This window comes from Spermophilus citellus (assembly GCF_964194105.1).
Source record: "Spermophilus citellus genome assembly, chromosome: 14".
Lineage (NCBI taxonomy): Eukaryota > Metazoa > Chordata > Mammalia > Rodentia > Sciuridae > Spermophilus > Spermophilus citellus.
The window spans coordinates 49049139-49063841 of NC_138194.1; the positions used below are offsets into that span (position 1 = coordinate 49049139).

The 14703-nt window shown below is 33.2% G+C and overlaps 1 long non-coding RNA gene across 1 annotated transcript in view; it reads left to right on the plus strand.

Annotated features, from left to right (window-relative positions):
• Window positions 1–985: 985 nt before the first annotated feature.
• Window positions 986–14703, plus strand: part of LOC308633557 — a 33150-nt gene continuing 19432 nt past the window's right edge. The window contains exon 1 of the long non-coding RNA XR_014018799.1: window positions 986–1058. This is a non-coding gene — a long non-coding RNA (uncharacterized lncRNA). The remainder of the gene's footprint in view (window positions 1059–14703) is intronic.

Genomic DNA, 14703 nt, shown 5'->3' on the forward strand with positions numbered 1-14703 from the left:
ATTTGTGGGCAAGTCTGCACCCATCACTGAGAAACTCAATGGGATACTCTTGCCTCTAACCAGTCTCATTATTTCTTGTTTAGTTTGCAGTCCATCTGCATAGCACAGGCTGTTTGCATGGTAGGATAAAAGTGTGGAGTATAGGCCATTAATGCAACTGCTTCTGCCATAGGACTCTATCAGCATAGAACCAGGTATCAATCCACTTTTCCTTCTTGGTTTTACAGAGTATGCATCAGATACTATCCATAGATCTGTAAAAACCTTTCATGAGATGTCAAGGTTAATTTTATGTTGGAACTTAACTGAACTAAGGGATACTCAGATACCTGGTAAAAGCTTTTCTCCTAGATATATATGTGTGCATATTTCTGGGAAAGATTATCATTAGATTTAGTACACTGTGTAAAGAAAGTTAAAACCCTATCGATGTGAGTGGGCATTATTCAGTCTATTGAGGGCTTCAGTAGAAAAATAAAGTGAGGAAGTGTAAATCTTCTTGTCTGCTTCTTTATTTGTATCACCCATCTTCTGCCTTTAGACATATGAGTTCCTGGTTCCCAGGCCTCATGACTCATGCTGATTACAGTGCTAGATTTCTTAGCTCTCCAACTTTCCGATGGAGTATTGTGGGACTTTGTGGCCTCCCTAGCTTCATGAGCCCATTCCCATTATAGATATCTTCTTATCTTTCTCTCCTCTCTCTCCCTCAATCTGTGTCGTCTACGGGTTACGTTTCTCTGAGAATCCCGACTAATACACAAGGCATTAAGATAACAAATATAACACCTCTCAGTGCTCCCAACATTAGAGATGGGAGTAGCAGCACTATTAATTTCTCTCCAAATATGTTACTTTACATTTATCTTTCTCAACTATAACCCTTCCTTAATTCCCTTATCTGACCAGTAGTTTGTATTACAAAACCCATAATTATCCCCTAAGTAATTTATGCATTTAAAATTGATTATATTTTTGTTTTCTCTACAGAATCCTCCATTTTTCCATCTGTTACAACTTTATTGTAAGAGGTATAAAAAAGGAAGCAAGTAAGGATGGTAAGTGTTTTGAAGCTAAACTGAAATACTTGGCCAAGTTTCTATGTAGTAGAACTATTTCATAAAGGGAAATCTTATTTATATGTCTAGAAAATAAAATAAAAAGCATTACAATCATTCACATAGATTCAATAAACTCAGAAGTTAGGTATCTGTCCTTCTCTCTCCAACTTCCTGCCCATAAATGCCCTACACAGAGGCCCATTTTTGACAAACTTCTTCCGAAGACCATTTAGTGAACAACTAGGAGATTTAAAATAAGGATGACCAAATCATCACACCTGATTTGGGAGACAATAGGGCTGTGAGAACAGTTAGGAAATAGGAAAGTGTTGCAAGAAAAGTAGAAGAAGGGAGGTATTTGAGAGTGATTTAAGAGGATGACTATTTATAGTTGGTGGGTAAAAAGAATGGCACAAATGACACGGGTATTTTTGGTTTTCCTTGATATGTCAGATGGATGCGACTTTTTCATTAGCCAACAAACATTATTGTTTTTTAAGGCACAACAGAAAAAATCCTTATGTTGGCATATTTGGTTTGAAGAGATTGGGGCATGCCAGGCAGAGATACTCTGTTGGAATTATTAAGGCTCTGACTTGCCTCCCATAATGAAAACTCACTCTTTCTCTCTCTCTCTCTCTCTCTCTCTCTCTCTCTCTCTATATATATATATATATATATATATATATATATAAAACCTAAATTGCTGATTGCTGAGACTGGCTGAACTTGAAATCGTCCTCAACCTCTGGAGCCTCTGGAGTTACAGGCCTGTGCTAACACACACTGCTATGATATTATACTTCTTAACCATTCCTACAATATAGAATTCTGTCCTTAAAAGTACCTAATCAACAGAAAGATTCATTTTGTCCACACAATAGTGCAGTTGTTAAAAAATATTCCATTCTTTCTTTCTTTCTTTTTTTTTTTTTTTTTTTTTTGTGGTACTGGGATTGAACTCAGGGCCTTGTTCATGCAACAAGCACTCTACCAACTGAGCTATACAGTGGTGCACACCTGTAATCCCAGTGGCTCTGGAGGCTGACAAAGGAGTATCATGAGTTCAAAGCCAGTCTCAGCAAGGGGGAGGCGCTGAGCAACTCAGTAAGACCCTGTCTCTAAATAAAATGTGAAATAGGGCTGGAGCTGTGGCTCAGTGGTCAAGTGCTCCTGAGTTCAATCCCTGGTAACAAACAAACAAAAATCCCACTACTAAGCTAACTAGATTTCCTGAAATCAAATATGGTGATAGCATTGCTCAGAAAAAGATACTGGATGTTTCATCATTTTAAGTATAAGAAATTACTTTTCTAATAGTCGAAGTTATAAATTCCTAAATCTCAAAGTGATCCATTTCCCATGATGGAGAATGTTCATTATTAACACACATTACTATTAGCATGCTTTTTTCATATATTTTCTTAATGTTCTTATCCATGAATTATAGTCGGACATAATAATGGCATTCATTTTGACATAATTATACATGAATGGAAGATAATTTGCTCCATTATAATCCTTAGTACTTCCTCCTTCCCTCATTTCTCCTTCCTCTGTTCCCCTTCCTCTACTCTATTGGTCTTCCTTCTATTTGTTTATTTATTTTTTTAAATTTGTTCTTTATAGAGATACATGAAAGTGGAATTCACTGTGGTATATTCATAAATGTACACAGCATAATTTCGTCCATTACATTCTGCAGTTTCTCCCTTTTCCTACCCTTCTACCTTTCCCCTCAGTGCCTGTTCTCTACTCCACTGAGCTCCTTTCTAATTTTCATGGGATCCAGCGTTCATTTTTATTTCCCTATTTCTGAGTCTGGCTTGTTTCACTTAGCATGATGAGTTCTGTCCATTTACCACTGAATACGGAGTGTCTTTTAGACAATGCACTCAAGCATCTGATAAACACTTGGTTCCCAGTCACTAAATTATTCAGGAATTTTCAATGTTGTGATTCTATGATCTTGTTTGGGTTCTAAGCTGAAATGTTCACAAATGAGAAAAACATCATTTTCTACCAAGCATGAAAAAACTTAAAATTTTCTAGACATATTCTAATAGGTCACCTCTCTTTGCCTAAAATGCTTTAGTTCTTTTTCAGTATGGAAAATATTTATTGTACATTCACACATTAATCAAGTTTATGAAATTTTTGTTTGATACATTTTTTATTCTACTTCAATTTTGGATAAATTATATGTTTATTGTAAATATACCAGTTTGCTTCTAAATAGTTTCACCTTAAAGGAACATTTTAAAAATACACAATAATATTATACATATATATATATATATATATATGTATATATATATATATATATATATATATATATATATATAAAATGGATCTATGCATGTAAATTTTACAGGACTAATGTAAAGAAACTACAGATAGATGAACTTGTTTTGAATAAAATTCATTTATATTTTTAATAAAATAAATAATCCAGTGTATCAAAGCTTATTATTTCAAAGTAAATACAAATATTATAAATGACATTAACATTTTTACATCATCTTTACAATGTAGAGTACATGTTATACCTAGCATTCACCTAAATTTGTACTAATTAAATTTAAGTGTTCAGTAACCATGTGTGCCTTGTGACGTCCATATCTAGAGCTCTATAGCAGGAGGTATTGCTTGGGGCCCATGGATTTTTACATTTTTAATGGTTGAAAACTAATCAGAAGAAAAATAATATTTATTGTCACCTGAAAATGATATAAAATTCAAATTTCTATGTCCAAAAAGATTTATTGGACCATAGTAGTTATCATTTATTTGCATATTCTTATCTAGCAAATTTCTTGCTAAAAACAAGGCAGCCAATCAGATTTGATTTGTTTGGTACCAGGGATTGAACCCCAGGGGTGGACTTAACCACTGAGCCATATCCCCAGCCCTTTATTAAATATTTTATTTTGACACAGGTTCTCGCTGATTTTTTTTAGGCCTTGCTAAGGCTCCTGCCTCAGTCTCCTGTGCCACTGGGATTACAGGGATGAGCCACCATGCCTGGCCAGACAGTTAGTTTTGATAGATCAGATGGCACAAACAGCTTAAAGTGCTTGCTCTCTGTTCCATTTACATAAAAAAAAAAAAAAAAATTCGCCAGCCTCTCTTCTGGAGGGTTTGTTCTTCTAGAAGTATGATCATGGCTTGGTTATCTTTGTTAGCACAAGATGATACACATAAGAAACTCAATAGTTTCACCATAGGATACATTTTGTAAATTTAATTAAATAAAAATTAATGAATACCATAACTCTCTACCCAGAAATCATATCTTAGAATTCTCTCAGTCTAAAACACTTCATTAAAACATAGTTAATAACATAAATTTTTCAACTTACATAGATCTGGGTCCCTGTTGCAGCTTTGCCCGGTCTTTATCTTGGGTAATTTACTAATCTTTAATTCTCTCTTTCAGTATTTGTAAAATAGGACAAAAGTAGTGCTGATCTTATATTGTTGCAAAAGATTAATAAAATTATAAACATATAATAATTTAGTATAGTGACTGAAAATGGTTATGCTTTAAATAAATGTTACTAATTTAATAAACATTCAGTTTCCTAATTTAATTTATTCTTTTTGATATATTTTTAAATGTTTTTATTTATTGGTTCGTTTTAGTTATACATGACAGTAGAATCCATTTTGATATAACTAAATAAGCATGGAATACATCTTATTCTAGTTAGGATCCTGTTCTTCTGAATACACATGATGGTGGGATTCACTGTGATTTTTTTTTTTTTTGTCACTGATATCAAAAGAAGTGATACGAGAACTTTAATTAAATGGCTTGTAAAACTATATCTAAGTATTTGTTCATTTTGACAAATTTTAACACAATTTTCTGGGATAGTTTAAAATATATTTTTGATGTCAAAATATAATACTAGAATATAATAATTACCTGAGACTCAGAAATAAATATAAATGCATATTAAATTTACTTGGAAATAAAAAATGTCTTCAAAGATAAAAAGAAGTGTTTATATAAAAGTGACATAGAGAAATGTTGCCAAGAAAGTTTTAGCAGTTTTGAGAATCAGAAGCACACATGGTTAAGTAATATATAGCTTTACCTTAGCCTCATAAAATATTTTTTTAAAAAGCACACCTTTAAAATAAAGTCATTTTAAAATAAATAATGTCAGATTAATTAATTTAATGGTAGTACAATGTTATAAATATTGTTATATTTGATATTATAAAAGTATTCCAATCATATTGTTTCATTTATTTCCCTTGTTGAAATGTTAACATTGCTGAAAATAATTCTTTAGACAGTTATGTTTAATTTAGGTTTTATGACTCCTCGGAGTGAAGAGAGGAAGAGTGTTGTAATTTTCTGGACATGGAGAATCATTTGCTATGGTAAACTGGATAAATGCTTGCGCTACCTCGTGGGAGTAGGATAGAAAAGAGGAGCTGGATCTATTCTGCTGAGATGCCAAGGTCTCCATTTTCTTTCAAAATCAGTGGCCTTAGAGGGATCATGAATTGCTGAGGTAGAACAATCTTTACTCCTCTTTATCTCTCTTCCACTGCCTTTGAAATCAACTAGAGCTTCATACTTGGAAGCAACACAAAGGGTAAGGCTAGGAATAAAAATATGGCCTAGGATTTGTGATGCTCAAGTGATTCAGACTCATTTCTCCTATAGCTGCAGTTCTGAAACCTGCTAGACTTACCACTGATGTATTGCAGTTCCTAGCATTCTAATTCATTTTACAGAGGTAATCCTACCCAGCTCTACTATTACTCTTTTAAGGAGAGCTTATGCTTTGGTTTCATTTAAAGTAATTCATCACTAAATTCATAATTCCTGATTTTATCAAATTATGCAGATACAGAGAGCATCTAGGCCTTCTTCGTGGACAAAATCAAAGTGGTTAAAAACTGCCACGATACATGGTGCTCACACATGATATAAAAATACCCCTTCAACCTGCCTACCTCCTTTTTGTTTAAGCAGTTTCTGTAATTCTATATATTTCTTTTCTGCCTAAATAAAAATAAGGCTAATAAAATCCATTGGCTGTTTTACTCAACATTCAATACAATGCGTTCTTTCTTATGTGTAAACCTGATATTTTTAAAATGATGTTCTTAATGTCTGTTCAATTTTATGAACACACTCCAAGGGATATTATTTGTATAATATCCCTTAGAAAAAGCACAGTCTGTGGCTCCTTAATTTGTTTTATATTAACATATCTTAATTTTATTGTATATTCACAAGCTCTTCATCTTCAATTGTAAGAATTTATTTTTCTCATATTTAAAAAAGACACCTTTTCATATGCCTTAGGAAAATATATAAGAAATCTAGAAAATAACTAGCGTTGTAGTATTTTGCAATGAATATTAATATGTTGATATTGATTTTCTTCTCTTAAAATGCTGTTGCCAATTTTGTTAGGTTTATTTTATGCATCAGAAATAAGCAAAAAAAATTGAAACATTTATTACCATGAAATTATCACAAATAGCTGTAATAAAATAACCATATTGCCTTCATATTCTATGAATTTATTGATCTTTCTCCTGGAAAAAAATATTCAGAGAGATTTAAATGAGGGAATTTAACCATTTAATGAAAAAGAGATAAAGGGTCCAAACTTTAATCTATTATTTCTTATAAATATCTAGTGAGTGTTATATTCTTGTAAATAATTTCAGCTAAAGCATACCCTGTAGTTCATTCTAAAGCTAGCATCTTGCAAACTGATACTTTGTTTAAGAAGGTAATTTTAATTTTAGTTCAAAATAATGCAATCATTTGGTTTCTTCAGACTCTAGTTATACATGGAATAGTCTCTTATTTTAAGTCAGACTACTATCACTAATCATGGAGGAACAAAGATGTGTCCAAATTTTGAAGGAACATTGGTGTCCCAAAGCTCAGATAATGAATTTTAGCTCTCTCTGGAGAAAAACCTTTCCTGGATGTAGTCTGGCAATATTCCAAGATTTCTTTTTGAAAGTAACTCCATATGTGTACTGAAAATAAGCTAGTGATGTTTTAAATCAACTGGAAAGAGAGGCTGTTCTTTTCAATATTTTTTTCCTGAGTGTAACTTTGAAGTGCAGCATTTGGGGATTATGAAGGTTTGGGTTACCTGCTGAATGAAGGCATGGAAAATTATTTGAAAGCACCCTTTTTAAAAACTGTACTTTAAACTTATGAAATATCACCTGCGGTTACAAGGAGGTATGCAATTCAAAGCATTTTTTTAACCTAAAGAGAAAGAGTTAATTTTAAATTGAGATTATATTTTCCACGTTTTCTATGTCTACAAGAGCATAATCAAAAGTTTGTGGTTCATTTATTTTTAAAGTCAGGAGATGATGGGGATGAGTAAATGCTATTAAATTAAAGAAAATATAGAGAAATTTATAATGAGTGAGACACTGTGAGCAAAACTAACCAAGGACTACAGCTAACCATACTCTAATGATTGTCTCACAGCAGGTATTTTAAATGATTTCATTTACAAATAAATTCAACTTGTATCTATTCCCCATAATCTGTTCTGAATTTACTTGATACATTCAAAAGCTTGGAATTTTATATGTACATATAAAATTTATATATATATATATATTTCCTCAGTAACATTTTTAGCCAGGGTGAAGTTGCTGATATTATTAAATTTGCATCTTATGAATATAATATAAAATATATTTGGATAAGCATTCTTCTTCAGAAAACAAAGGAACTATCATAATGTACTTCTAATTGATATCACGAGAGTATTCTTTGTTAAAGAAATCACAGTCATGCCTGCCATATGTGGAAATTGTCAAATAATATTTTGAAAAATTTTCAATGTCTATATAGTTAAATATTTACTATAGTATACAAAACATTTGATTATAGCCAAATGGGAATATGGCTGTCTCTCCTGTTTAGCAGCAATATATCAATGTTTAAAAATATCAGAGCTTCTGATACTGGTAAGAGTAAATAATAATTTTGTTAAAACCCATGATTTATAGAAATGTGAAGAAATGAATTCAGAAACTCTTTTCAAAATTAATTTAACATATATAAATACATAAATCATTTTAATTTGTACATTTTAAACGTAGATTTTGGATAGTTTATAATGTATGGTGAAAGTGTACCTTTTAGATTGCATTCAGTATGTCTAGAAACATTTACTGTCTGTGCCTCTCATGTGGCAACAGTGTGCTGAGGAACCAATGAGACCTGTTACATGTTCATAAGTGCAGTGGAGAAAAAATAATTCAGAGAAGAAGACTATAACACTTTGGATAGGCTGTATGTGGAAAGTGTTGTAATTTTAGATGTAGCAGCTAGAAAGCTTTCTTGAAGTGGCTTTTGAGTAGAGCCAAAGGCTCATAAGAATGGACAATGTGGATACTTGGAGAAAGAGGATCCCCATCCAAGGTATGCATAAAAGAATGTTTCTGTCAAGTTCTATGAACAATAAGGATGGCAATGCAGAGGTAGTTTCGCAGACAAGTGCAGGAGAACTCAGAGTCAAGGATGTCCAAAAAAGTAATAGACATTGAAGGCCATGGAAGGGCTTTGGATTTAATTAGAATTAACTGGATGATTTTGAACAAAGGAGAGACATAGCATGAACTTGGTTTCAGCAAATTACTACCATTTTGAGACTAGACTGTAAGTGGACAAGGGTGATGGAAGAAAAATAATTTGAGGACACATTGCAACAGTTAGGGAAGACAGGATGGGGTTTCAAGTGATGGGTTGTGAGAGTGGTGATGCAATGGGTGTTAAGAAATGGTTGAACCAAGTGCAGTGGTGCATATCCATAATCCCAACAACTTGGGAAGCTGATGCAGGAGGATCACAAGTTCAAGTCCAGTCTTTGCCACTTCAGGAAATCCTGTCCAAATTAAACTAAATAACTTAAAAAGGATTGGGAGATATCTCAGTGGTGAAGTGCTTACCTAGTATGAACAAGATCCTGAATTCAATCACCAGAACCCATCCCCCCACAAAATAAGGGGTTGAATATTTAATCTATAGTACAGGCAACAGGATTTGGTAATCCGTCTGATATGAGAAAAGGAGACATCCAGGAGAGTTATAAACAAGGTCAGAAAGATGAAATTGTCACTGACTGTGATGGAGAAGGTTGTTAGAGGAGAATTCTTGGGAAGAAAAACCCTGGAACTTTGATTTGGGCAAGTTAAGTTTGGCATGACTATCAGACATTTATATTGAGATAACACATGGGAAATTGTTTACACAAGGCTGGAATTAATGTAAAAATCTAAAATTGAAATACAAGTTTAAGAATAATTAGAATATAAATTGAATTTAAAGCCATTAGACTGAATCAGATTGCCTTTGAATGTAAATATAAATAAATATATAAATCCTTATCAAATAATTATACATAGTTTTTATCAATCCTTTGAACACACACACACACAAAACAATATATAAACCTGGACAACACAATCTCTAGAAAAAAATGTCAGGATATTGAGAAAGATAGGATTGCTACAAATGCTATGAAGACCAATTTCTTACTAAATTTAGTTAAAATGTATATGCCCTCTGATTAAAAACCTTTATATATGGGCATATCATAAAGAAATATAATAAATAATTTTTGCATATATCTCCAACAGACTTAGAATAGGACTTAAAATATATATTGCAAAATTCTACATAATACATGGTAACATCTCTGAACAACAGAATAGTGTATACCTGTCCATTCTGTAAATCAGAACTATAGTATCAACTTAGATTGTTCTCGAAGACACAATATTGATCAGACCTTCAAAGTATAGAACATTTTATACATTTTGAAATCATTTCTATCAATTAAAAATAAATATATGAATGTCATGATATATGTACAAAATTTAGAAATACATGCATTTTTAAAATTAAGTACAATTATTGCCGCAGGGTCAGAAGACTGGAGAGAAGAACATGAAGGAGTTACATCAATTTATTTCTGATAAAATGGGATCTGATGCAACTCCAGCAGAATGTCTATTTCTTAATTATGTATGCTATAGCCTGACTTTTCTGTTTTTTTTTTTTATTTTTTAAAAGAAATGGTTTGATTGCATGTGTATGAAAGAGAAAACTGAATTAGGAACTCTTTCCAGAGTTTGATTTGCTGTGCTGTAGAATTGAATTGCTAAGGGCACTATTAAATCAGTTATAAAATACTTGGCCTATGATTATTATTATTATTATTATTATTATTATTATTATCATTAATTTTCCTGTTCTGAGAATTGAACCCACCAGCAATCTACCATAAACTAAAGCTCAACCCATTTACTTCTTCTTCTTTATTTTTTTTTTTTTTTGAGATGTCTTACTAAGTTACAAAAACTGGTTCTTGAGGGCTGGAGGTGTGGCTCAGTTGGTAGAGTGCTTGCCTAGCATGTGTGAGGCACTGGGTTTGATTCTCAGCACCGCATATAAGTAAGGAAATAAAGGTCAATCAACAACTAAAATGAAAAAAAAAAAAACTGGTTCTTGATTTTTACGATACTCCCACTTCAGCCCCTAAGTCTCCCACATTATAGATGTGTGCCTCTGCACCCAAAATACTTGCCTCTTAGTAAAGATTTTTACTAAACTCTATTATTCACTTCTCTCAATGAAGCTGTTAGCATTTTTCTTCTTCTGTTTCCTCAAAGTCATCTTTAAATTAATGACATCACCCAGCTCAAAATGAAAATAAAAAACAGACTAAGTCTTAAAAAGAAAAGACACCCATCTCCTCTTGTTGGAAACTGAAATAGACATCATGGGGAGAAAATTCACAAACAGCAGATGCTGTGGAGAGTTCACTTTTCAATTGTTGATATTAAACAAGAGCACCTCTGAGACTCTGAGAGTCCACATCCTGTGTTTATGGATTACAGTTGAAATGGTAAAACAGCATATCCTTGTACTTCTAAATATTTTATGATACAAGGCATTTATGATGGAGAATCATTTTACTCACAAAATGTTAGGTTTTTTCTTCTAGTATTCTATTTATTTTAACTTGGAAGGAAACTACATATTTAACCTGTACTGAATGAGATGGGAAATAATGAACAATGCAATGACATACAGTAATTTTGAAAAAGTAAATTATTTCATTTTCATAGAGATAAATATTTAACACCACATAATGAAATATGATTAATTTTAGTATTGCACATAGGATTCTCAAAACATAATAAATTAATGGATTTAACAAACAAATATGCAAAATCCCCAAATTTAGTAATTTGAATTAAATATGAGCAATGAGAAAAATACTCTATATTACAAAGATAGAGCATTATTAATATAGATTAATTTTTTAAAATAGATAAGGTAGAAAAATAAAGCTTGTCAAAAACATTTCTGAAAGTTATTCTAATTTCCATTAGGTATAATTAGGTTTGCATTATAGATGTCTTAATATTTACATGAAAAATTACTTCTCTAGCTTCTATTTTAATTATTCATAGCCACCTTGCAAATGCCTGCTGTTGACTACTGGGGTGTGAGAAAGTAAAAGTATTTTATTGAGTGACTTTTCTTATACCTGAAACAAAGTAGTGCACTTGCTGAGCCTGTGAATTCTAGCAGCAGATTTCCTGGGTTTGAATTCTTTAATCTCTTTCATTTTCCTCACCTTTAAAATGAGGCTAATTGCCTTGTGAGTATTCAGCAGGATAATACATAAAGCTACTTATGATTTGGCATCTGGTAAGCCCTCGGATCTCATCGACCTACAGATTAATTTTGTTGTAGTGAGAAAGGAACTAGTTTTTTGAATGGTCTCTGGTGAAAAGCATCCTCCTTGGATCCTCTTCAATTCATTCTCCTCATTTGACAATCACTTAGAAAATCACATGTGATTAAATATCTTCCCTAATTAAACCCTTAAATTTTTTCAATTACTCTTAAGACAAAGACCAAAAATCCTTAATACAATCTTTACAGGCCTAATATGGTCATTGCTTTCCTCAACAGTCTCACCTCTAACATTTTTTTTCCCAACTGCAGTCACACTTTGCCCTCTTCCAGATTCTCAAAAACATCCACTTTCTTTCTATTTAAGGACATTTTCATACACATGCAATCTACTTCTTAATTCCTAGTTATCATTTAGATCTATGTTCTCTGGAAATTCCAGGACAATCTCTGAAGCTTCTTACCTAGATTGACACTACTCTTGAATACTCTTTCTCAATTTTTTTTTGGTAGTTTTAGTTTGGAATGATATTTTCATTTACTAACAAAATGAGGTTTTTTACATGGAAGGTATAGGATGACTTACAACAAACATTATTATACCCTTCCAAGTGTTCATGAAAAGTAAAGTCTTCCTTGACTGGAGAAGGCAGAACAGGATCGAGAGGAAGCATGAGAATGCAGACCTTGTTTGGCCCATCCTACAGAGAAGGTAGGAGAGGAGAGCAGCAAAAGGAAGAACACATACATTTGGGGGATTTAAATGTTTATGGACAATTAGGAGATTGGGCAACTTATACTATGTGTCTAGAAAAAGTTGCAAAAGTGTCATCAGATCCTACAGTATCTCACCGTAAAATGTGTTATGGAAGCAGGAAAAAAGCATCAGTGATTGTTTCTCGTATTTGCCTCTGAAACAAGTTTATTCCTCCCTGCAGTCTTAGAAAGCCAGAAGTGGTCTTCACACTCCCTAGGACATTTCAGCAAATGGCCTGCATGAATACATTATGGAGCCCCTCTATTACCACTACCATGCCAATGATGTTGTTTACATCTGTGCTGGACACTGATCAATCTCTTGAACTTGGATGGCTTTTCAAAGAAAATGTTCCCTTCGATGAGGGAGGCTATACTATAATTTAAATCCATGAAGAAAATCAATTACATTTATTTTTTGCAATAGCGATTTATTGATAACCCTTCCTTCCTTTCTTCCTTTCTCCTTCCTTCCTTCCTTCCTTCCTTCCTTCCTTCCTTCCTTCCTTCCTTCCTTCCTTCCTTCCTTCCTTCCTTATTTTTTCTCTCTTCTCTCTAAAATATAAGCTCTATACCAGACTTACAAGGTCTATAATTCTTTTTTCTATCTTACTCTTCAATATTTAAAACTCAGTATAGTCTATGGCACAAGAAAGTGGATAAATACATTTAGTTTGTTTGAATGTGTGATGATTAACAGATGAAGCGTTTGTGACTTACTGATCATGGACCAGATATCTTATTCAGATGCATATTTGAGTGAATGAGTGAAAACTCTAATACATTAAAAGAGTCCTGTTTGTAATCACCTGAGATTAGTTTCCTAGTAAATAATGTAAAATAAAGGTTTATTTGAAAAACTCTCTCAAAAATTATTAGAATATTTTAACCTTGTATGGGTTACAAAGAGAGTTTCTGACCTTCTACACTTTTCCTGGCTTCCCTGGCTTTTCTTTGAAATCTCACTGGAAGCTTTCATGACTCCTTAACTCCAGCATACTGAACTCTTTTTTTTTTTTTTTTTTTTTTGGTTACCGGGAATTGAACTCAGGGGAACTCGACCACTGAACCACATCCACAGCCCTATTTTGTATTTTATTTGGAGACAGAGTCTCACTGAGTTGTTTAGCACCTCTCTTTTGCTGAGGCTGGCTTTGAACTCATGATTCTCTTGCCTCAGCCTCGAGAGCCACTGAGATTACCAGTGTTTGCTACCACACCCGGCAGCATACTGAACTCTTGCAAAACCAGCACCATGTAAATAATGCCAGGATCTATGCCAGCATGATTAATAGCTGAGCCATTTTGCACCATGGCTGCAGCAGCATCTGCAGCAATATCTAAATGGGCAGCCGAACACAGTGAATTGAATCCTGAGGAAACAGCTACCTAGCTGGTATTGATGCTTTCATGTCAAAAAGTGTCTTTTAGTTTTTAATTTTATTTCCTTGAATCTTCCATGGGCATGGACTTGCTGATTCCAAAGATGCCCTCAAGATATCTTTTCTACTTTTTGTGTGTGTGTGTGCAAAATACTTAGCTTCTCTTTAATGGCAGTAATACCTTCAACAACCACACCTTCCTTGGCCCTAATTTTGCAGGTGCTTCTTTTCCAGCCTTATTGCAGTATTTCAATTATTACCTTTAAAAATATTCTCATAGTAAATCTGATAAAAGCTGTCAAAAATACCCATGTCACTGCCTGAATGCTGCACTGCCTTGAAATTTTCTTCATCAGATTAATTAGTCTATCACCTTTAAGCTCAGCTTCACAGAAAGTCTGAGGACTAGACCCAAATATAAACAAATCTTTTGTCAGAGTGTAACAGATGGTCTCTAGTCCAATTATAGTAGAGTCCTTGTTTTCTTCTGAAACCTCACCATCAGTCTTTATTGTCCGTGTACCTATAAGCATTCTGGTCTTCTGAGCTCTTACCAAAATTTCTCAGTAAGTTCTGCTTATAGCATTCCAAAGCTTCTCCAGCCTGCATCTCCAAACTTTTGCAAATTTCTCCCATAAACCACTTCCAAAGACTCTTAAACCACATGGTCAGGTTAGCCATGATAATGACCCCACTTCCCAGTAGCAATTTCTGTGTTAGTCAGCATTTCAATTCTGTATCCAAAATAGCTGAGAAGGACAATTTAGAGGAGAAAAAC